Source organism: Bos grunniens, chromosome 3 (assembly GCF_055505025.1).
Source record: "Bos grunniens cultivar Pamir isolate PY7600 chromosome 3, Bosgru_T2T1.0, whole genome shotgun sequence".
NCBI classification, from domain to species: Eukaryota; Metazoa; Chordata; class Mammalia; order Artiodactyla; family Bovidae; genus Bos; species Bos grunniens.
The window spans coordinates 72,396,270-72,421,389 of record NC_141167.1 but is presented as its reverse complement, the minus strand read 5'-3'; the positions used below and the strand labels follow the sequence as shown (position 1 = coordinate 72,421,389).

The following is a 25,120-nucleotide window of genomic DNA, read 5'->3' as shown; positions in this document are numbered from 1 at the left end:
GTACTAGTGGCAGAGAATCCACCTGCCAATGCAGGAGACACAAGAGACTTGGGTTCAGTTGCTGGGTCTGGAAGATCCTCTGGAGGAGGAGATAGCCACTCACTCCAGTATTCTTGCCTGGAAAATCCCATGGACAGAGGAACCTGGCAGGCTACAGTCCATGGGGTCACAAAGAGTTGGATATGACAGTGACTGAGCACACACGCTATTAATTCAAACTGGACTGTTATAAATTAAGATGATGATTGTAACTTCTGAGTCAACCATTAAGAAAACTTTGGAATAATCTGTGGTACAGATGATTAAATCCAGCAAAGCCTCACTAGTACTAGCAAAACAGTGGTAAAACCAGTATGAATTGGTGAAATCTCTAAAGAAAGGAAATTCTTCATTGAGGACATCATTTTAATCAATTAATCAATTAGTTTATCAATACACAGTAACTGGAAGAGCCTACAAGATGTTCTTTCATTCGCCTTAGACTGAGGGTCTATTATGTGTCAGGCACTATATGATGCTGTTGAATAGAGGCTTAGCTGAATCTGTCTTAATGAAGTTATGGACCCATAACTTCTAGCAAGGTGTCTATTTCTGTCATTTTAATTTCCTAATTACGCTGGTCTCCCTTGATAGTCTCCCTCATTAACCATCTTCATATCTAATCTAATCCATTTACTCCCTCAGCAAATATGTGTTGAATTCCTGCTGTGTGTCATCTGTTAGCGATACAGTGGGGAACAAGGCAGGGGGCATTCTTGTCCTCCTGGCCTTAGGGAGCTTCCATGTCATGTGTCACGTTGTGTGATACATGGTAAGGGGTGAATGTGCTGGAAAGAAAGTCAAAACCCAGGTATAGGGAGGGGATGCTTTCAGGTAAGGGGATAAGGAAAGAACAGAAACCTCAATAAAATGCAAAGATCTGGGGAAGGAGTGTTTCAGGAAGGGGACTAACTATGAAAACTGAGGGGGACTCCTGAAGCCTGAAAGCTCTAGAGCCTGTGCTCTGCAACGAGAGAAGCCCCCGCAGTGAGAAGCCCATGCAGCACAACTAAAGAGCAGACCATGCTCGCCACAACCAGAGAAAAGCCTGTGCAGCAACGAAGACCCAGCGCAGCCAAATAAGTAAATGAATACACAAAATTATTTTTTAAAAAACTGAGGCAGAAAGAGTTATACCTGTGAGGATTAGGAAGGTGGCCAACGTGAGTGGGGTCTCTTCTTTCGACATTCACCCTGCCTTCTGTGCCTCCGACTACAATCCAATCCTTAGCTGTGGCACTCACGTCTAAGTTACTTCAAGAATCTTCTTATTCTTTTTGCCCCAAGTCTGTGTCCCACATAATTTATTCTACACTCCACTGCCAGAAACATTTTCCAGAACACTTTCATCTTGTCACCTCACAGTTAAGAAGGGCCAAGCCCTTCAGTTCCCCCAGAGCATTTACTGGTTTCTGACCTTGTACCGGACACTTTTCTGGGCACTGTGCCTCCACCAGTGCAGCACGATGACCAGCTTCCTGCTCTCACAGGGCTTTCGTTCCTGAAGAACAAGACAGACACCAGACACATATCAAGATAATTTCAGGTAATAGTGTCGTTGTTAGTCACTCAGCCACGTCCAGCTCTTTGTTACTCCATGGACTGCAGTCTGTCTGTGGAATTCTCCAGGCAAGAGTACTGGAGTGGGTAGCCATTCCCTTCTCCAAGGGATCTTCCTGACCCAGAAACTGAACCCAGGTCTTCCACACTGCAGGCAGATTTTTAACATCTGAGCCATCAGGGAAGCCCAAGGCAATAGTAAGCGCCAACAAGAAAGCAGAGAAATTGTGACAGAGTGGATGACCTGAAGAGTTCTGAGGTGGTCCGGAAAATCTGGGGGTAGAATCTGTTCCAAGAGTGGGAACAGCAGGTACCAAAGCCCTAACATGGGGTCCTTCAGGGGCTGACCTCCTTGGGGAAGTGTCCATCCTCTATCTGAGTGCTTGTCAGAATGGTCGTTTGTCACCCTCCTGCAGACTACAAGACCATAGAGCACAAGAACCCTATCTAATTCTTACCAGACCACCTGCAGTGCTGTGGGTCACTGATGACCTCCTAGGGAACTGAACTGAATCAAGCTCTGTGTCCTAATCTGGCCAGTGGGGTCACAGAGTGTTGAGCTCCAATCCAACCTTAACTCACATTCCTGAACCTTTTTAAGCTAGCATCCTCTCTGTCCTCCCGTCTCTGGGTAAAACTTGGCAAAGTTTACAAACTTTAATAAATCAATATTATAGGAATATAAAATTTCAGAACACAAGTTATTCTTTGCCTCATTACATAAACCTCCTCTCAAGAATGAAAAGGTTTTCCCTGCTGGACTGATTTAGTCAACTCTTTGAAAAAGCATTTAAACTTTTGACATTGATATTCACAATAGTGACTTGTGGAAAAAGCTTTATCTTGGTGTAGCAGTTTTGTTTAAAGATGTTTGTTGAAAGACTGTCACTGCTTTACTCATTGAATTAATATTAATAATTAATATTACCTTTGCACTTCCCCTGGTGGCTCAGCGGTAAAGAGCCTGCATTGCTGGAAACATAATGAGATACAGGTTCAATCCCTGGGTCAGGAAGATCCCCTGGAGGGGGGCATGGCAACCCACTCCAGTATTCTTGCCTGGAGAATCCCATGGACAGAGGAGCCTGGCAAGCTAGGGTCACAAAGAGTCGGACACGAGTGAAATGACTCAGAACACATGCAATATTCCCTTGAAGCACTTCTGTGTGTTAGGTATGGCACATGTTCCTGGGCATACAAGGGTGAGTAAAATATACACATTCTGTTGCTTATACTTTACTTTCCTTATACTTTACTATACCTTATACTTTACAATCTTGTCAGGGATACAGGTTAGGAAATAATAAAAGAGACAAATACATAATTTTGGCTTATGATACATTCTTTTAAAGAAACAAACAGCATACAGGACAGAGAATAACAGAGAGAATTTTGCATAGCAATTTGTGGTCAGGGAACACCTTACCTTTAAACATTGACTCAGCTATGCAAACAGAAGGGATGAATTTCACAAATTTTATTAAATTCTAAATAATTTGCTTAACACTGACAGGTAGTTTCCGATCTTCCATGGCCAGTATACCTTTGTACATTCTTACAGAAAGGATGTATTAGCTGTGTCAACACTCTGTTCTTTGTGTCCCAGAAGCATATTCTCTACCAGTCATTTGAGCTGGATAGAGTGACAGCGTGTTTCCCAATGAGATCTATCCCTCTGAGGAGTTCCAAGCATGCAGATGGCTGTGGTCTCCTGGTGGTCAGGTCCCACAGCCACCCAGCAGAAGCCTTGCAGGGCACACAGTTTGCCTGGCTAGAACGTGGTGTCCACAGAACATCTGGGGGACACTGGGGTTGGAGACCAGTGACCATGTCCGTCCCATGGCCACAGGCCTCATTCCACCCTTGACCAGAGACTTCACAGCCCTGGGCTGTGGGTCCTGTGAGGCCCACAGGAGAGCATAGACGAATTAGGGCCGATACTTCAGGACCTCACAGAGTTAATACAGGAAGGCACTTATGAGTCCAGTTAAATGGTTTTTTCTGAAGCAGCTGCCCCAGTCTTCTCAGGAGCATGAGAAGCATGAAGCAGGCTTGGAGAGCTGTGTCTGTGCATGCCCAGGGCAGACAGAAATTGTTGTGAATACCAGCGACCAACAAACACATGTGGAGCGTCCCTCCCTGCATTCCTGAAGGGAATGTGGAAACACTAATAATGAGAAGGACAATTAGAAAGTCACAGGACAGAATTTGGTGAGATCCCTGAGCTGGTTTTAAACAATTTGAGGTATTCTGAGCAGGAGCCCCCAGCAAAGAAACATGTCTAGGATTGTTGGACGATTATCAGTTAGTGGTTCATCAAATAAAACAAAGTGTTTCTAGTCCAGGCCTGCAACAGGTGGAGAAAGATAAGAATAGCAATCAGGGAGTCAAGGGAGAGACCCCTGTGTGAGGCCGAGTAACCCAGATGTGTGGCCATGTCATTTCTCCTCAGATGAGTTCCCAGTGCGGGGAACACTTACTTAGTCCTAAGACTAAACTCAATTAAGAACCTTAGATATAAATTGATCACTGTTATGAGAGCCCATAATTCCCATAAGCATTTCTGACCAAGGATGGTTTCTCCCTTTTATTCATTCACCAAAATTTGTTGAGCTCCTACTATGTGCCAGGTACTATTGCTGCTCTGTCATCAGTGCCTCCAAAGTCAAAGAGACAGTCTCTGCCCTCACAGAGTTCACTTTCTAGTGGAGTCGGTGGGGGAGACAGAAAATAGACTAATAAATAAGCAAGTGCTATGAAAAGCACTAAAGCAGGTAAGAAGGGGATGAGGGTGCAGGGTGATGCCAAGGGGGCCTTCAGAAAAACCCTCTTTAAGGGATATTGCCTAGAGGGGTCAAGGAGGCCCTTCTGATAAGTGACATCTGTGTAGACAGTACAGAGTAAACTGTCTGGGAAGATGTAGGAAGAGGATTCCCACAGAACAGGAGAAGCAAGTGCAAACCCTGGGGCAAGGAGTGTTCTTGGCATGGTCGAGGAACAGCAAGAAGCTGTGTGGCTGAGCAAATGAGGGAGAGGACGGTAGGGAATGAGATCAGAGATGTAGGCAGGGGTTGGACCGTGTTAAGCCATGAAAAGACTGGGATAGGAGCTGTGGAAATGTTTTGAGCAGAGAACTGATGGTATCTACTCCAGACTTTTTGGCTGAGTGTACAAAACAGAGAGGAAGCAGGAATAGCCCAGGGAGGACACAAGGGAGTTAGATCATTCACAGGTTGTTAACATGAGATTCCCCAGCCATACCAGGAAGCCCTGGTGAAGGTGAGTTAAGAATGAGTCACATTTCAAAATTATAGAATTTCAGTTAATCAGAAAGTCTGTGAAATGCCACAGTCCTATATAGTAGCCGCTAACCACATGTATATATTGACAACTTGAAATGCAATTAGTGTGAATTGAGATGTTCTGTGAGTGTAAATTACACTGAGTTTCAAAGACTTGGTACCAAAAAAAAAAAGAAAGAAAAGAACAAGGAAAAAAAAAAAGAAACTAGAAAGTGAAGCATTTCATTAAAAATTTTATACTATACTAATTAAAAGTTGAAATGATAATGTTCCTAATATACTGAGTTAAATAAAACATACTCTTTTCTCTCCTTAGAATTTTTATCACATAATAGCACATATGTCACATGTTAACTTTTTACTATATATTGTATTCCCAGGTGGCTCAGTGGTAAAGAATCTGCCTGCCAAGGCAGGAGAAGCGGGTTCAGTCCTTGAGTTGGGAAGATCCCCTGGAGAAGGAAATGGCAACCTACCCCAGTATTCTTGCCTGGGAAATCCCATGGACAGAGTAGCCTGGTGGGCTACAGTCCATGGGGTTGCCAAAGAGTCAGACATGACTGAGTGACTAGATAACAACCACAACCCTGTTAGCCACACAGTTTAAATGCTTGATCTTGGATTGAAAGGAAGGTCATGAGTGCCAAGCTGTTGGCAAGCTGCTCTGAGAATTTTCAAGTTTGTCTTAACATGGGCATTCACAGAGCAAGCTGTAGACAAGTTTTGATAAAAAGAATAATGTGGCCTCTCTTCTCAAAGGATTTAATTTAGCAAAGTAATGACAAAGGGAAGTAATCTCATTTAAAATAGGACCACATTTTTCAAATGAAGTCAAATGCTTCCGTTACAGGCTCTTTCTCTTTTTCCTGCTACCTCTGACCCCATGGCCTCCAAATCACATTCCTTATGGTGGAGTTCAGTCGTTAACGGATCTAAATATGACTTACCTTAGGGCTCATGGAATTCAGACATTAGGGCTAAAATTTATCCCCTCAACCAGGAGGAAGCAAATCCTTCTTAGACTTGGAAGAACCTGCTCTAGAAATTAACTTCACCTATTTCTTTTTACTTTTTAAAATGGAGCTACTAGGAAATTCAAAATTAAAATTTGTGGCTCACATTATATTTCTGTTGGACATCACTGGTATTATAAACTGACTTACTTATACAAAGAAATCCTTTGTGATTTCAAGACTTGAACATTTTTCTAAAATGTGTTGTCCATTTTCTGGTTTTAGTAGGCAAAGTTATGCAAAATATAGCTAACGTAATTGGACTTACTTTCATTAAGCAGCTGAGCGTGTCAGTGATTTTGCATCACCAAAGCTTTGTTCTAAACATCTCTCAGTGTCCCGGTTCTTGTAAAGATGGTAAAATGGCTCTTCCACACTGGCTTTGCCCTTGGAGGGGCCCTGGCCTGGAGACCTGAGCCTCACAGGTTCAAAACATGAACTTCATAGGTTTCCTGGCTGAGCTCCTAAGGACAAATTTCTCAAGAGTTCATATGAGAACAGTGACTTCCCAGAAGGACAAGCTTTTCTGGGTCATTCTATCTGGCTTCTTGCTAATTAATTTTTTTACCTGCCAAAGGTATCTATGCCATGAGTTGGGCCCCAAATCCAGGTGGGGCAATGCAAGCTACAGGGTGGATCCATTGCGCAGGGGCCAAGCTGTGCTAAAGATGAACGGCTTTACACGTGCAAGGCTGGGTGTGGGAATGGGGTGGGCAGACCTCACAGAGACGGCCACTAACGTGAGCTCACCTCAGCTGTATGTCTCCCAGTCCCCCCTCAGCTTTCCAACATCTCACTTCCCAGGAATAATCAAGCTTTACAGGAACAAGTTAAACTGTTCAGATTCTCTAAAGGTGTCCATACCCACTCAGAAAGCAACTTAATAAGAAAGGAATCATCAGGAATCAGAACATTTGGGTTAGACCATCCCTTCGCTCTGCTCTCTGTGGAAGAGATTGTTCAGGAGGGCAAATCCATCCGTATTTGGAGTCTGCTTGGTAGGCAAAGACTGTGAGTAGGAGAGATAGAAGGGTGTCCTAAACATTTGGAAAAGCGAGAGGGGTTAAATCATAAAGCCAAATCACCCAGTAGGTTGAAGAAGAGCCATTTCTATTGCTTATCTTGGAATAAATATTCAAGAGATATTTATGGTCTGCATGCATGTCCAATCTAAGAGTCAGTGAGACAGAATGATTCCTGGGGCAGAACAAGACACGACTGAAGTATTAACATATGGAGGAATGAGTTAATCACCCACAGAAGCACAGAAAGGAGGGAGTTTCAGAAACAAGTTTGACTGTGCCTGTTGGTATCATCCCAGGAGACTAGGGTGAATTTATTTGAGGTGGATTAGAGGTCAATGTGGAGAAGGCAATGGCACCCCACTCCAGTACTCTTGCCTGGAAAATCCCATGGATGGAGGAGCCTGGTAGGCTGCATTCAAGGGGTCGCTGAGAGTCGGACACGACTGAGCGACTTCACTTTCACTTTTCACTTTCATGCACTGGAGAAGGAAATGGCAACCCACTCCAGTGTTCTTGCCTGGAGAGTCCCAGGGACAGGGGAGCCTGGTGGGCTGCCAGACGTCTATGGGGTCACACAGAGTCGGACACGACTGAAGCGACTTAGCAGCAGCAGAGGTCAATGAGGACATAGAGGGCCCAACTGAGGAGAAGGACATATCTGGCTGTCAGAGCCCAGATCATCCAATATCTGAGTCCTAGAACTATTAATATGCTACTAGGTTCTTAATCCAGGATCACTCAGCTGACAATTTGGCTTCCTGCAGCTTTCCACTGTGAGAGACTGTGCTAATGAGATTTATTTGATTATCTAGCCTGTCTAAGAGTTATATTTTTCTATCCTAGTTAGTTAATTGAATTAATAGTTAAAGATAGCAACATTTTTGAGCATAGAATTTATTCACACAATCAAGCATTTAAATGAATTGTGTCTTCAAGTCCACGAGACTTACTCAAATGGCAGATTCAGTAAGTCCAGCTAGTGCATCCTTCCTATCGAGACCCCTGTGTGTTACTGAATTCCACTGCCTTCCAATGCAGTCTTCAGCAGCGAGTGCAAAGAATCACATTCCAGTCTGACTGAGATGGCCAATTTGGAATCTGTAAATCCAGTCAGCTGACCACAGCCCCACACTTTGGATAGCTGTGTGGACTATAGGTGTTGTTGTTGTTCAGTCTCTCAATTGTGCCCGACTCTTTGCAGCCCCATGGACTGCAGCACACCAGGCTTCCCTGTCTCCCAAAGTTTGCTCAAACTCATGTCCATTCAATCGGTGATGCCATCCATCCATCTCATCCTCTGTCGTCCCCTTCTTCTCCTGCCTTCCATCTTTCCCAGCATCAGGGTCTTTTCTAATGAGTCAGCTCTTAACATGGAGTGGCCAAGTATTGGAGCTTCAGCTTCACCATCAGTCCTTCCATTGAATATTCAGGATTGATTTCCTTTAGGATTGATTGGTTTGATCTCCTTGCAGTCCAAGGGACTCTCAAGGTGTTGAGAAGAGAAAGAAACTGAGTTGAATGTTTATTTACCTGAAAACAGCTCTTGGATGTTTTTCAAAGGTCAGTCTCTATTATCAGCATTTTGATGTATGAAAATATAAAATCAGTGTTGTAGTTTATTCATGCCTGCTGTATAGTCAGGCCACTCAAGATGGGTGCTCTCTTGCTCTCTGTACATCCTCTGCTCAAACAGTGCCTGCTACACCTACACCATACTCACATGACTGACCTTCCCACATACTGGCCGAAGTACTGATTTTGAATCAATATTGATTCAAAAATACTGATTATTTTTGAATCAGTGTTTCATATAACTTTTTCTCTTTTTAAAATGTTTTATTATTTTAATATTTATTTCATTTTATTTTCCCCTGGTGGCACAGATGGTAAAGAATCCACCTGAGATGGGTTGGGAAGATCCCCTAGAGGAGGAAATGGCTGCCCACTTCAGTATTCTTGACTGGAAAATTCCATGAACAGAGGCAGACTACAGTCCATGGGGTTGCAAAGAGTCAGACAGAACTGAGAACACATGCATATGCATATTGGTTATGAAGGTAAATGTCAGAGCTTAGAAACCAAAGAGGACACAGGAAAGAAATCTTGAGAGGAACAAAAGTGGACATTTCTACTCCCCCTGGGGATGGAGAGACAACAGGTGGTGTCCCAGGGTGAGGACTCTCTCGTTGGGTCCATGGAGGAGATGCAGCCAGCAGTGGGTGCACAAACCAAAGTAGGGGCTGGGGATGGGTGGAAATACCTCAGCTTCTCCCTTCCTCCTGCCTTCTAGTCTTCTACCAATTCCTCCCAATGACTGAATTTAGCAGTGAGGAGGCAAGGGAGCCTGGAAAATACATTTCCCTACTTTAAAGGGCTAGACAGAGAAGGGCCAATCTTGAATGTAACAGCAAATAGATACTATGCAAAAATCAGCAATGTAGTGGTAGGTAAGCCACAACTATAGCAATGGGTGGGTGGGGATGGGGAAAAGAGAGACTGAAAGTTTACTGTAGCCAGTGATTAAAGAGAGGAGTTGGTGGTCCACAAGGACTTTCTTCTGCTTATCTTGAGCAAAAGTGATTATCAAATATTTTAAAGGATTTTTAGGAAAGTGAGGGAGAGTGTCATTAAAATGAGCTAAAATCCAGGAAGCGTGAACTAGTAGGGAGTATTAAAGAATAATGCATGCTTGGTTTGCAAAATAAAAGGTTTAGAAGTAGCACTGAACTAACTTCTTATGGATACAATTCATTATAATAAAGGTGGTCTAGAAGGATGGAGATTAAAAACAGACTCAGGGGGAGCCCCAAACCAGGACAGAGTCAGCCCCAGCTCCGGAAGAGAGTGGAAGGCTATAGGTCTGGACCCCCAAGTGTCTCACTCTAGGATTGCAGAGGGCAATCCCAGCTGACGTTTGCAAGGCTGTCCCATCCCTGGGGTGAGTAACCATCATTTAGTCACTCATTTCTCGTTGACTCCCTGCAGTGTACTGAGAACTATTCTAAGCAATGCCAAGAAGAAAGCAAGCAAATAATAGGAACGCCTCAACCCTTCATGGGAGCCAGAACAGTATAATCTATCCCACTGGGAGGAGGAGAGGGAGGGATGCCCCTGGCAGGGAGTGATTGGAGAGAACATTTAATCCCTACTTCCTGGGTTACTCCTAGTTCTGATAGACACATTTATGGCAGTTAAACATGCACTAGGGACACATTTTTTCATTAATAAAGATAATACTCCAAAGTCCAGTATTTCCCCCTGGGTCCTAGTTTATTCAGTTTAATTCAGCAAATGTCTGTTTGCATGCAAGCTAAGTCACTTAAGTCATGTCCAACTCTTTGAGACCCCATGGACTGTAGCCTGCCAGGCTCCTGTGTCCATGGGATCCTTCAGGCAAAAATACTGGAGTGGGTTTCCATGCCCTCCTCCAGGGAATCTGCCCCACCCACAGATCAAACCCACATTGCTTATATCTCCTGCATTGGCAGGTGGGTTCCTTACCACTAGCGCCATCTGGGAAGCCCAACAAACATTTCAGTTCAGTTCAGTCACTCAGTCGTGTTGGACTCTTTGCGACCCCATGAATCGCAGCACGCCAGGCCTCCCTGTCCATCACCAACTCCCGGAGTTCAACCAAACTCATGTCCATCGAGTAACATTTATGGTGTATCAATTCTGTGCCCAGAACTAGAGATACAGAGACAAACATTTTCTTAAAAAAGCATGGATCCTGCCCTCAGGAGCAAAATCCATGTGGTTTCAACCCAAAAATTGCTGCCAGAGACTTGAGTCCTCTGCAGGTTCTTGCAGAGGGTAGAAAGTGACTTCCCCACCAACACAAAGCAGTGGTGTGGGCAGGGCGATGTGAAGCTGACCTGAGCCGCTTCTACAACCCTCCAGTCACTCCATCTGAGGGCTGGTTCTCAACAAGGGAAAGGTTTTTTGACTTGGCCTCCTAAAAAGAAGTTCAGTGCTCTTTTCAGCAGCACTACAGTAAAATTAGAGACATGGAGAAGATGAGCACGGCCCCTGAGGAAGAATAACATACAAATTCAAATGAAGCATTTCATATTTTTCTAAATAGGTGGAGCACAGGGCTTCCCTGGTGGCTTAGAAGGTAGAGAAACTGCCTGCAATGCAGGAGACACAGGTGCAATTCCTGGGTTAGGAAGATCCCTTGGAGAAGGGAATGGCCACCCACTCTAGTATTCTTGCCTGGAGAATCCCATGGACAGAGGAGCTTGGTGGGCTATATAGCCCATGGGGTTGAAAAGAGTTGGACACGTCTGAAGCAACTAACACACAGAGGATTTTTAGGGCAGTGAAATACTCTGCATGATGCCATAATAATGGATGCATGTCACCACATTTGTCCAATCCCATAGAATGTGTACCATCAGGAGAGCACCGCAATGTGACCCATGGACTCTGGGTGATAACAATGTCACTGCAGGTTCATATATGGTAACAAATGTCCACTCTGGTCGGGGATGTTGATCACAGTGGAGGCTGTGCATGTAGGGACCAGCAAGGGGGTTGGGGGGATAGTGGGAAAATCTCTGTACCTTCGATTCAACTTTGCTGTGAACCTAAAATGGCTCTTTTAAAAAACAATCTTAATTTTTTTTATGACTAAAAAATAAACAAAAGAAGTTAAGGCAGCTGAATAAACTCCCTGGAACAGCCAGAAAGAGGTGAGGCAGGCCCCTGAGCCACTCTGCAGGGGCCTGAGGAAGTTCAAACAGTTCTACAGCGTGAGGACCACACAGGCCAGCTCTGCCTCCCCATCTGGCAGGGGGGAGGGGGTGGACACTGGCATATCGTAGTCTAATTTCCCCCTCTTATACTAATGCTTTGCAAAAAAACCTAAATAATTTAGCTTGCTCCAGTATTATCATTTACTTTTTGATTTACTAATAAGTAGGGGGAAAATATATCTGAACAAATTTCTTATATTGTAAATCTTTTTCTTCATAAAACAAGTCATGTCCAAACCTGGACATCCTTGGTATAGAATCTCCATCTACTGGAACATCTATTTGCCTTGGAAAATTAAATTTGTAAGCATAATCAAGGCCGTAGACAGCCAGCCAAGTGTGTCTGCTTACTTAGTCACAGGATATTGAGTATCACGTAAATAGCAACTTGAGCAGAGCTTGCAATCTGTGTGTTCCAGAAAGGAGAAGCGGTCCTGGGGTCCTGCTGGGGCCTTCCCCACCCTCTACCCCTAAGCCTGGAGCTGAGCGGGTTCATCTAGGAAGCACCTCTCACTTACTCTAGCCCAGGGCAGACCTTCTCATCCACCTCACCCCTGGCTTCCTGCTGCCTCATTCTGAGTTAATTTGTCTAGAAAAAAAAAGTTAGCCTGCCGGATCTGTTCATAAATAGCATTTTAATCATGACACTAACCTAAAGGTTCGTGTTCCTTTCAACACCTGGAGACATCGGTGAACATTCAGACTTTGTCTAAACAGTGTCACTATCGTCATTGGCTGGAGTGACTAAGTCAAAACATTGCACATTGATCCAAAAACTGTTTGGGGATGAACTTGAGGGTTGGGCGAATTTTTGGTTTGTTTGATTTTTTGGCTTGTTAGTTAAAGCAACCAGAGTTTAACAGATATGGGAGGGTGGGGTCAATTTCAGGGCCTACTCTTCCTCCCTGGAATTAATTAAAAAGTTATATATCAAGGTTAACGCCTCGGCAAGCAGCAAGCAATGAACTTAGCTGTTAATAGAAGCTGAATCCACCCTTGGAGAGAATAGACAATACAAGGGAAAACAACAACAAAAAAGAACAGAAGGGCATCCAAACATTCCCTGCCTACCACTCACCAGGGGATGCAAATAAGGAAACAGCCTCTGGAATTTTATTTAAAGCCCTACACCTTCTTTGTTTGTTTGTTTGAAGGGGCACTTTTCCCTAGTTTTCAAAGTCCGAGTTGTTTTAATACATATTAATTTAAGAAAGCCAAGTGAGATTGAAAAAATAAAATAGCTCCCCACCAAGAACTGATGGACAGAGGAGCCTAGCAAGCTGCAGTCATGGGGTCACAAAGAGTTGAACACAACGGAGCGCGCACGCGCGCACACACACACACACACACACACACACACAGAACTGACCATTCCTCTCTTGAGCACCTTCAGCACTTACTGTTCTAACCAGGTCTAGGACAGCATCTTCTGGGTTACAGCACATACATCTGTCTTCACCTCTCTGGGCCCCCTTGAGGGCAGCAGGGACATCTTGATCTTCCTGGTACTACCCCAGTTACTTGCCCTGAGCTGGCTCATAGTGGGTGCTGAGGGTGGGGTGCTAGCAGGCTGGGTCATGGTGAAGTGTACATGCTCCGGAATCAAAGTACCTGCTTTGAACTCTGGCTCTGACACATCCCAATGTGTGACCTTGAACAAGTTTCCTTAGCCTTGCAGAAGACTGCTGCTGCTGCTAAGTTACTTCAGTCATGTCCGACTCTGTGCGACCCCATAGATGGCAGCCCACCAGGCTCCCCCATCTCTGGGATTCTCCAGGCAAGAACACTGGAGTGGCTTGCCATTTCCTTCTCCAATGCATGAAAGTGAAAAGTGAAAGGGAAGTCGCTCAGTCATGTCTGACTCTTCACAACCCCATGGACTGCAGCCCACCAGGCTCCTCCGTCCATGGGATTTTCCAGGCAAAAGTACTGGAGTGGGGTGCCATCGCCTTCTCCTAAGCAGGGACAATTACAGTACCTGCTTCTCAGGAATTTCATGAGAAGTAGATTAGATAATCCCAGGTCACAGCAAGCACTCAATACATCCTTTGACCAAATCATGATGACCTAGACAGAAAAATGTATCAATGCTCGTAAAACAATTAGTACCTATCTCTCTCTCTTTTTTTTTTTTTTAGTACTTATCTTTGAAGAGTTCGGGGAAAAGGGAAACCTACTCATTTCAACCAGTGCTTACTACAGATGGGAGTGATAGGAGGTGGATATCAGGAAAAAACACACTACTTGTGCAGTATTATCAAGAAGGCTTTAAAGAATTGAGGTCTCAAGAGCTCTTAATTGAAGAGAGCTTGCCCAGGACAGTCTTACAGGCAAGTGAAAGAATCCCTGAAAATCACTCTTTGCCTGGCTGTGAGCTGTCCCTCTCAGGTTCTGTCTTCCTGAAAGCCCTCCCGAGACAGCACATCACTGCTGGACTTGGAAAGGGATGGATACCGAGGAGGTTCAGAGCCTGTTGTGCAGTCATTGGCCTCCCAGCCTTGCCCTAGGACATCGCCCACATGTCCACCTGTCTCCTATGTGTAATGTGCTCCTCAAGTGTACCTGCTTACGTCATTCTGCCTGGGACCTGGGTATTCACTGTCTGCCAACTGCACAGCTGGGTCTTAGTAATACTAGACACTGCTAAGCCTGTGATAACCAGAATCATTGTGTGTGCCAGTGAGGAAATAAAATAAGCAGACCCACAGCAAATGGCTCCTAATATCTCAATTAATTCTAGTGACAAAGAAATGGTGAGTCTGAATTTGGTCTCAAACTCTCATAACCAGTTTATATCTGGGTGTTTTGAACCCAGTCTGTTTAGAAGGTATGTTCACAGAAACTGAACTATAATCCTTAGAAAATAAATATTAATTTTAAAAGTCATTTAGAAATAGTAATACTTTATACAACCAACGTATATCAGCCATGAATATAAGCTCTGGACCACATTCCCAAGTCTCTAAGATAACAAAAAATAGACTGTGAGGTTTGGATCACTGTGCCTTTTGTGCCCATCTTACAGGTGGGAAAAAGTAAAATCCAGAGAAACCAAATGGCTTACATAGCTGCATCCATGTACACACAACACATACATTGCTCCTTCTCACTGGAAGGAGCACGTGCCACTTTTCCATGACCACTTTTAATTTTAAGACTCGGCTAATTCACAAGGCCTCAAAATCCAGTCTGTTTTGCTCTTGGATTAACTGTGCTATTTGAACTAAAGGCTTAACTTGTTCTTAATCATCTTTTGGAAATGCTGACTTAGAGAATTAGTGCCCGGCCCAACAGGCCCCAGGCACAGATGAAGCAAAGACCCAGTACACACACTTTTCCAGCAACAGAGAGTGCTTGGATGGGAGATCTGGGAACCAGATCGTCAGGGCGCCTGTGTTAGAGTCAGCAAACCAGGGTTAGAGATCAAAGCAAAGACAAGGATAATGGAGGTTATCTGGGGAGTCATCAGATACGATACGATCAGAAAAGAGCACTGTGACCAGAGCCAAGACTTTAGTGATGGCAGCAGCTCTCTTGGGTAACTCAAGAGTGGGTGGACTTCTCTATGAAGGAGAACCACAGAGAGGGTGCCTTTCACACGCCTGCTGTTATGGCTATCCATCACTGATGAAGGACGGGGAAGCCTAGAGTGCTGTAGTCCATGGGGTCACAGAGCTGGACATGACTTAGAGGCTGAACAGCAGCAACAACCACTTTTGAGGCTGTGGAACCATCCATGCCCCACCAGGTTAACAAGCAGCTGGGAATCAGAGTCTATGAGTACTGCCTGGCAGAACTGGAGTAATGTCTCCAGTTATAGCATGACATTTCTACCCTATGTAGATGGAGGCAAAGTGACTTTCTCATGTACAGGGACAAGGCACTCCTTTCCGTGTGGGTATTTGAGTGCAGCTGGTAAGAACTTGTGATTTGTGTCTGTACAGACAACTCCAAACTCCTCCATTATCAAAAGAAAATTCTCTCCATCTGACCCCACAGCTCCCTGACATCACACACACTAGCTCATTCAACTCCGGTTGCCCCTGTGGGGTTTTTCTCTTCTGGCTGCCCTTAATGATGATTGGAACCTTATTCCTAAGGGGTAATCACGTTTCTGATGAGAGGAAGAGAACCCAAGGTGATTTTTTCCCCTAGGATCAGTCTCAGTTAGGGGTTCTCAGGCACCATCAACGTTTTTCTAGGCAGCTTTAAAGGTGATGCAGAAGTGACCACATAGGCAGGGCACAAAGCTAATGACTTCAATACGCAAGGAAGGCCTGGACATCCAGGCACTGGTGTCTCATGACCTGCTCCCAGAGGCAGGCTTGGACAAGCAAGGTTGCTATGAAGCAACCTGGACTGCATTTGGGGAAGTGACACCCCATGGAGGAGTCAGTTCCATAGTGGAGGCGGCCCCTGTACCCCACGGTGGGAATGGAGCTGCAGAAGCCCTCCGGGGCTCTCAAGTAAAGAGGCATCATCAGATAGAGACATGTGGAAATACAGGTGACTCCAACAAGCTCCGTCTTGAGCCTGGGTATTTGCATCACGATGACATGAATTTGTAAATGAGAAAAGGCATGTAGAAGGCAGATAAGTGGAGGTGATATGGATTAAACAAACATATTAGCTCCATTGTGCCATAAGCAAAAAGTAGGTCAGAAGGAGCCTCCTGACCCAAACTCTTAATTTATTCATCATAATCATGACCTATGTTTCTTAATTGGCACCAGAAATGCTGAGGAACATTTAAATTCATGCTGTCAGGGCAAAATAAGCCATTTTAAGGTACAGTCTCTTTTTTTACTGGTCTAGAGAGGAAAAAAATATCTGAATGTGGAAAAACATTAAAGACAAAGTGAGTTGGAGATAAAGCAAAAGAAGCCCTTTATTCTCAAAGAAGGCCAGATTTTGGCTTGACTTTCTTTGGGAAATCCGCGCCCCCCCCACCCAACTTTTTTTAAGCCTGGAACCTCAGAGAGGGTCAGCTTTCACAGGTAGAAAATATTGAGGAAAAAAGAAAAAAGGACTTGAATCCAACAAGTGTTCTCCACAGAGCTTTCATGGGCCATGTGCACATTTCAGTGCTGTCCCTGGTGAGGGCAGCACATATCCTGTAGCTCAACTGCCTGTGTTCAAGTCCCAGCTCTGCCTCTCGTCAGCTGCATAACCATGGACACATTCCTAAACCTCTCTGGGCTTTGAGTTAACTCAAGTTATAAAATTCTACCTACCTCTTACAGGGTTGTTGTGAGGATTAAATAAGCTAATACCTAGAGGATGCTAGAATGATATTTTACAGACATTTTTACTAGTTCCAAATAACAGAAGTAGATGGCTGATAAGGGCCACTGAATATTTCCAAATACTCATTTGCTTCTCCACTGGCACCATGACATTACCTAAGAAGAAATAAAAGGCTAAATATAAAGGGAACAAAGTTAGTTTGCAGATTTCCTGGATTCTCAGAAAGTGACATCATGTCAGAGCTTTGTCTAGTGTGTTGTCCGTTCATCTGGCAAATATTTGATAGGTGCGTCTAAGCGTTGGAGGTCCTGGCCTTCAATGAGGGAGCAAGGCAGATATGTTCCCACCTGCATGATGCTTAGACCAAGGCAGAAGAGAACAGCATCCTCATAACCTCAATACAGGTCAGTGACAGCGCAAGAGGTTAAGTATGGGATTCTGACTGCCGACCAGATGGAAGGCTGTGTCTTGAACAGACCCAGCTCCCCTGGTGCCCAGCATAGGCCAGATACATAGTAGGTGCTCAATAAACATTCAAGGAACTAATGGATATGGCACTTACTGTGCTGTATTGTATGTCTCATGTTGTCCTTTATTTCCTAATCTTCAGAGCAAATCTCCTTCATTTTTGTGACCCCAGCACCTAACATCATGCCTAGCATACAGGGTGGTGGTGGTGGTTTAATCACTAGGTCATGTCTGACTCTTGCGATCCCACGGCCCCTCGCCCATGGGATTTTCTGGGGAAGAATACTGGAGTGGGTAGCCATTTATTTCTCCAGGGGATCTACCTAGCCCAGGGATCAAGCCAGGTCTCCTGCATTACAGGTGGATTCTTTACCAACTAAGTGTGCCTCTAGGGAAGCCTCCTAACACATAGAGTATGGGGGTGATAAATGTTTGTTGAATTGATGTGAATGACAAATATGCCTAATGCGTCTCTCCCGTCTCTCCCCCTGTTCAACTGTGGAGGCCTTTCTTGCTTTAATCCAGAAGTGAGAGACTTGACAAGATTGGTAGCCAAGTTATTCTCAGGAGTTGGATCTTTTCATACCATTAAAATTACATACCTTACTGGTTTTCTGTTCACTCTCAGCTGCCATGGCCTCTTCTTTCTTACGAAAACTCTCCTCCTTTAGTGTTAGGGTCCCACCTGTCCTCTTGCATTCCACTGGAAACTTTTATATCTCCCCTTGCTCGCAGGTCATCAGCCTCCCCAGCAAAATAGCATGATCACCTCCCAGTCTCAGTCCTAAGCCTAGTGGTAGCCATTGTTGCTGTCAGATCACTAACATTATCAGCCTGCTCCCTCTAGAAGCAGACCCACCCCTTGACCCCAGGAGTGGACGTGCGGCCAGACTTGTACTCCTCTGGCAACAGTGCTTGGTCCAAGGAGCAGACATGTGCCTCAAGCAGGGACAAAGTCCTTCCCGGTCATAATGGCTGGACCCTGGTGTGATGAAGCTGAAAGGATGTCACCCTGGCAGCAACCAGGTCCTACCACATGGAGTTCCCCCGCAGAAACAAATGGAGACCAACTGACAAGTGGGAGATGGGAGACAGAATAGACAAGAGCGAGAGAGAGACACAGTCTTAGAGACTCTCGTTTCTGCTTCCAAGACTCATAAGCCTGTGGATTCCCCTGTAACATGAGCTAGATGGAGCAGGGTGCTGCTGCTGGCCAAGTGGTTTGCTGTCACCATAGACCCTCCTTCAAGACCTTGTCCACTTTTACAGCTTTGACCAAACTCCTAAGCAAATGGTCCCTAATTTCTATCCCTAACCTCTATCTCTTCACAAGCCTGTACCTCATTTCCAGCTCTCCATGCATGGCATTTTTCCTGGACGTCACTGCCCACCCCCCAACTTCAACTTGTGTAAAGCTCTTCATTGCTGAGCCAACAACTCCCAGACTCTATCTTAACCTGTGGTGCCACGTTTCTCTCCCCTAAGACCTTCCTCCTCTCTCTCCTTCATGCCCCCACCCACAATCAGGCACTGAAGTTTCTTCCTTCACACTGATTCCTACAGCTGCCCTTCCTTCCTAGTCCTCAGCCACCACTTGGGTTAGGGGCTTAGCTTCCTGATGTGGCCCCCTGACTCAATTCTTCTGGCACAGGGTGACCAGGGGAGTAAGCGTCCTGAGGTTCTGTCTGCTGAATCAGGTCCAGGCTTCTTAGCAGAACCCACAAAGCTGCCCACGAGCCATTGTCCTAGCTTCCGGCCACACTTTTCACCTACAGGATTTAGAACTGTGAGTTGCTGAAACATTGTAACTTAAAGGGTGATGGTTTAGGAAGGCAATCAGAACTAGCCAAACATTATAAACATGCTCCCAATGTAGAAATAATTTGGCTAATTCAGGAATTACTTCCCAACTTGAAAGCTCTGTTTTGCAAGAGGAATTGATAGAAGAGGATGGAGCATTATTCACTAAAGTCAGCAAGAGATTGGATGCTGCTGCTTCTGCTAAGTCCCTTCAGTCATGTCTGACTCTATGCGACCACATAGACAGCAGCCCACCAGGCTCCTTTGTCCCTGGGACTCTTCAGGCAAGAATACTGGAGTGGGTTGCCATTTCCTTCTCCAGTGCATGCATGCATGCTAAGTCGCTTCAGTTGTGTCCAACTCTGTGCGACCCCATGGACAGCAACCCACCAGGCTCCTCTGTCCACAGGATTCTCTAGGCAAGAATACTGGAGTAGGTTGCCATTTCCTTCTCTAAGAGATTGGATGAGGTATGGACTAAAATTTTGGAGCATCTGTCACCTATACTATTTTCTAAAATGTCTGCAAATGAATTATATTTTAAAAATGAATCTTCCTATGCAAATGATTTTAAACTGGTTATTTCATTATTTAAAAAAATATTTCATCTGAGGTGGTTATTTCAAAATTTTTTTTTTGCATTTTTCATCTGAGGAAATCCACATCTAATTATTTTTTACTATTAGACTTACCTTTTTAATAGAATTGCCTTTCTGGATTGCAATTCATTTTCTTCCACATACAAAACTTTGAGAGTTCATCAATACATCCAACCTGATAAAGTATATGTACTTCATTCAAGCCCACAGCTAATTTTCTGAGTTAAAGACACCTGTTTGAACGACTGACTATGATATACCTAAAGCTTATTTTTTAAAAAATTTGCATGAAAGGAAATTTAATAAATAACATAATTAAGGTTTTTCATATCCAATCCAAAATGCTGACAGAAAACCATACAAAGCCATTATACAGGAGTGATTTTTATATAACAGGAGAAAGATTATTTTTGTTTTATACCCAAAGTCTAGCAGGGAACTCAGCATCAGGTAAGATACTCAAGCATTTATTGACTGACTAGATTTTCTATTCCTCAGGTTAGTGCATCTGTTACTGTAAGGCCAGGCCACTCAGGATGGCAGGTCTCTTGCTCTTGGTACATCCTCTGCTTGATCAGCACTTGCTTGTGTGCATGCTAAGTCACTTCAGTCGTGCCCAACTCTTTGCAACCCCATGGACTGTACAGCCTGCCAGGCTCTTCTGTCCATGGAATTCTCCAGGCAAGAATACTGGAGTGGGTTGCCATGCCCTCCTCCAGGGGAACTTCCTGAGCCAGGGATTGAACCCACCTCTCTCACTATCTTCTACATTGGCAGGTGGGTTCTTTACCACTAGCGCCACCTGAGAAGCCCCCAGCACCTGCCTTACCACAGGACTATCCAGTCCTTCGAATTATAGGGCTTAATTAGTCCCTGGAAACTGATGAGACAACCTGATGTCAATTTCCCCTGTAAATAGTAGCCTCCTCCTCCCACAGGAAATGCTGCCATTTCCTGCTCACTGTTTGCCGAACATGGTGGGGTGTCTCTCCAGGACCCTTCGTGTAAGATTCCCCCATCCATTAAACCATTAATGTGTCTGTCACTGTCTCCCGGCTTTTTCATCAGTCTGCATCGCCAGGCTGGGCAACTGCAAGGCTTACAGGCCCGCAGGGTGCAGCCACACGGTCAGGTATAAGGACTTACAGAAGTGGGGAATTAAGGGATGCTGCCATGAAATGATACTATATAAAACCTGTTAAATCATCTGTGTCATATTAAGAAGAACATGTTAAAGGTTTACATTTTAAATGACTTTTTGTTACTAAAAGAATATCCACTATTTACATTTATGATTTATTTTATCAACATGGTATGTAGAGAATGTATGATGAATATTTACTGTTTCTCAAAATGAAATATGGCAGGTAGTTTGATAAGCCTTAAGCTTATAAAGAGAGTTGTGTGCTGAAAAAATAATCTACTCCAAGGTTTGAACTGGAAGCTTTTTCTCTAAGATTATACTTTTCAGAATACTGGTGCTATGGGATAATGTATTTGGTAAAGTTGCTTGTAAGGTAAGCTAATAGATGTATTTTTGAATGACCAGGATAATATATTCCATTGTATGGGCTGTCAACTATTTAATTTCTGTCTAAATATTAACTGTTGGGCTAGTATGTATTTTCACAAAATGCAAAATCATGACTGTCAGTTTTTCCATGACTATTCCCTGCCAGATGTTTTTTAGGTTCTGCTAAGTCACATTTTTTTCCCCCCAGAACTCTGTGTTCCCACTCTTATTCCCTTTGGTCTTTTTCCTATTTTGCCTTTTACCTGAATTTTGGGCCAAATGGTTTTATTGCTCTTTTCACTATTTCATATGAATATAATAGTTTCACACAAATTACTCTCAATTTCATCTTCTGTCATAAAGTTTAACCTATCCTTTTGCATCCGGTCCCATCACTTCATGGGAAATAGATGGGGAAACAGTGGAAACAGTGTCAGACTTTATTTTTTTGGGCTCCAAAATCACTGCAGATGGTGACTGCAGCCATGAAATTAAAAGACGCTTACTCCTTGAAAGGAAAGTTATGACCAACCTAGATAGCATATTCAAAAGCAGAGACATTACTTTGCCAACAAAGGTTCGTCTAGTCAAGGCTATGGTTTTTCCTGTGGTCATGTATGGATGTGAGAGTTGGACTGTGAAGAAGGCTGAGCGCTGAAGAATTGATGCTTTTGAACTGTGGTGTTGGAGAAGACTCTTGAGAGTCCCTTGGACTGCCAGGAGATCCAACCAGTCCATTCTGAAGGAGATCAGCCCTGGGATTTCTTTGGAGGGAATGATGCTGAAGCTGAAACTCCAGTACTTTGGCCACCTCATGCGAAGAGTTGACTCATTGGAAAAGACTCTGATGCTGGGAGGGATTGGGGGCAGGAGGAGAAGGGGATGACAGAGGATGAGATGGCTGGATGGCATCACTGACTCGATGGATGTGAGTCTGAGTGAACTCCGGGAGTTGGTGATGGACAGGGAGGCCTGGCGTGCTGCGATTCATGGGGTCTCAAAGAGTCGGACACGACTGAGCGACTGAACTGATCCTTTTCCAGGAGAGATACATTTTGTGCAATTTATTCAAAGGAATTATTAAGCCTTTCTATGCAAGAAAAGCTATCAGATGACTGAAAATCTTCTGAATCACTCCAGTATCAAATCTTGTAGGAAACTGAAAATGAAAACCAGTTCACAAATTTTGCATTTGCTTTCTGGTCTTCAGCTGGTTCTCCTGATTAGCTTTTCTGGCTGTAGCAAGGACCATTACTCATTAGTTAGATCGCTGGAGCTCACTGTAAAGTGATGCTTTACAACACATGGTTGATTTGTATTTTCTTACCAAGTTGAGTTCATATGGAATATCCACTGCAGGCCAGTAGACAGAAAAATTTCAATGACAAATTTCATCTCTAGAATGCCAGTGAAAATATCTGGCTGAATGAGTGGTTTCAAAAAGTGTTTATTGATTCAAAACATATTAAAAGCCTACCATGTGATTAAAATTGTATGAGAAATGTAAAGAAAAAACCTAGTCCTTATTCCCCCAAGGGATTGTAATGGGAAAGACAGACAACAAACACAAGTTGAAATCAAGTAAAATATTTGATGAAATTAGGTCTGTGAAATCAGTGGGAAGTGCCATAAAAGTACAGAGGAAGCACTGAACATTACCCCAGCCACTCAGACTCATTGCCCACATTTCATCACTGGTTATGCAAAGGAAATGCAACCTCTTCTACTTAACTCCACGCATGTGTGTTTGAAGGAGAAACCATCAGAATATTCCTGCTGGAGAACAATGAGGTCCCTAAACTGCAAATATTTTATACGCCAACTGCAGAGCATTATTGGATGCCTATGGATGAATAAAATAAAGTGAGCCTTAGTTTACGACCTAATCTCACTTCCATGCTTTGAGAGAAGGAAGTGTGGTTGTGGAAAGAAAGCTCCTGGGGTCAGAGAGCAGATCTGCATTGTGAGATGACACAAGCAGGTTCATGCAGGCCAGCTAAGCACGGGATCTTCGTCTGTGAATGCATGTCTGTGAGGTCCCCCCCCCAAATCTCAAATAAGTGGATTGGTCAGGCCAGCCTGACTATCATTATAGCTTAGGAACTTTTCTAACTTCTGAATTTCCTAGGTGTATCATATAGGAGGAAACTTTGGTAACTGCTGAGCTCCACTTTATTGAAGGGGATAAAAATATTGTTTTAATAATTTGTCTCTGTGCAAAAATTATCAACAGTGAAATTTTAGGAATGTACTTTGTGTAGAGCAGCATTGGAAATCATTTGGCCACAGGCTGATCAACCAGAAAAAAAACTTTACTATGCAATGTTAATTTACCATAGCCAGTTTTCTTCCTCTTCTTCTTGAAAATGGTAAATTTTTTTAGCATTTTCTGAATCTTAGAAAATGTCATTCTATATTCACTCAAAAACCCATGCTAACACCCAACAAATTCTTCTTCCCTGCCTAGTAACTTTAGTGAATATGCAAAATATATATTCATCTAATTTACCAACCTTTATGGCAACTTTTGTATCACAATATAACATTGAACATAATTTTTCTTATCGAATTGCTGATCTTGACATTGTTTAAAGCCTTTCATGATTTCAGGAGAGTCGGTGGCTCCAAATACAATCCAAATACAACTCCAAATACAATTACAGTGCAGACAGAGCAACAATTCCTTGCATCTTGTATGGCAGTGGTCCCCAGCCTTTTAGGCACCAGGGGATGATTTTGTGGAGGACAATTTTCCGCTGATTGGGGTCGTAGGTGCTTTCAGGATGACTCAAGCACATTGCATTTATTGTGCATTTTATTTCTACTATTATTACATCAGCTCCACCTCAGATCATCAGGCATGAGATCCTGGAGGTGGGGACCACTGTTGTAAGGCATTAGGTTGAAGTGCAACATTTTCTCCCAGCTGTTTTCAAAGAATCACAACCCAGGTGGCCAAAGATCTGTTAGGAAAAATGCCTCAGGCCAAAGACTGCAAAAAGGAGACTTGCATGGCTTGGTTTTGCAAATATAAGCTTTGTGGGTTTTAGAGTTGGGAGAGAGCTCAAAGAGGAAACCAGCAAGTGCAGCTTTCAGTTTCTAGGAAGGAAGGACTCTGCTAAACCTGGACGTGCTATTTCAGTTCAAGGATAGGAGAAAATTAAATTTTGCAAAGTTGTATGTCTTTTAAAGTGAGTTTAATGCTGTGCTTCAAGAGGCTATATGAAAATGTGTATACAGTGTGCACTAAAATGAAGGGCTAATTTCTCTGGCGGGGAGGAAAATGGGAGAGGAGAGAAAACAGACTCTATTCTCCTAAAAACTCTGCAGTCTGTCTCGGAGGCAACTACAGAGTAACAGTAATGATTGATGGCAATAGTTTGACAAGACCCCGTACAGAGCCACTCAGCGGAATAAGAGTTAACCTTCTCCTGCCTTATAACTTTACAGCAAAGCTCAGAAGAGGAAGCCAGAAAAATCAGAAAGCTTGACTGATTACATTAAAATTTTTCATTTAATGGTTTCTTTAATTTGAGCGGAACTAACTCAATCCCACAAATGTCTTCTTCAACGTGAGAACAATCCTTTCGGGAACCACAAGGCGGCATATGTCACGCCGGAATTCTCCCAGAGGCAAACTGCCAGATTTAAGAGAGTCCTTCCTCGTTCACTAACACGAATTGGTCTGCGTTGTGCCTGGACTGACTGACCTTCGGACCGGTCGCAACACTTGCATTGGCAGCACCTCATAGAAGACACCTAGGCTAAGGGCCCCGGGTGGTGGGCAGGCCAGGTAT

At 43.9% G+C, this 25,120-nt stretch overlaps 1 long non-coding RNA gene and 1 other non-coding gene across 6 annotated transcripts in view; one reads left to right on the top strand and one right to left on the bottom strand.

Annotated features, from left to right (window-relative positions):
* LOC147375842 (uncharacterized) overlaps positions 1-25,120 on the bottom strand; it is a 50,710-nt gene that overhangs the window by 25,030 nt on the left and 560 nt on the right. For 3 of the 5 annotated variants that reach the window (XR_015160533.1, XR_015160535.1, XR_015160536.1), the window contains exon 2: positions 1,457-1,540. This is a non-coding gene — a long non-coding RNA (uncharacterized LOC147375842). Of the gene's footprint in view, positions 1-1,176; positions 1,541-25,120 lie in introns of all 5 variants that reach the window. The other 2 variants (XR_015160532.1, XR_015160534.1) reach the window with 1 other exon arrangement.
* Positions 10,911-11,015, top strand: LOC147375843 (U6 spliceosomal RNA). The gene has a single exon (XR_015161699.1). It is a non-coding gene; the product is annotated as a U6 spliceosomal RNA (small nuclear RNA).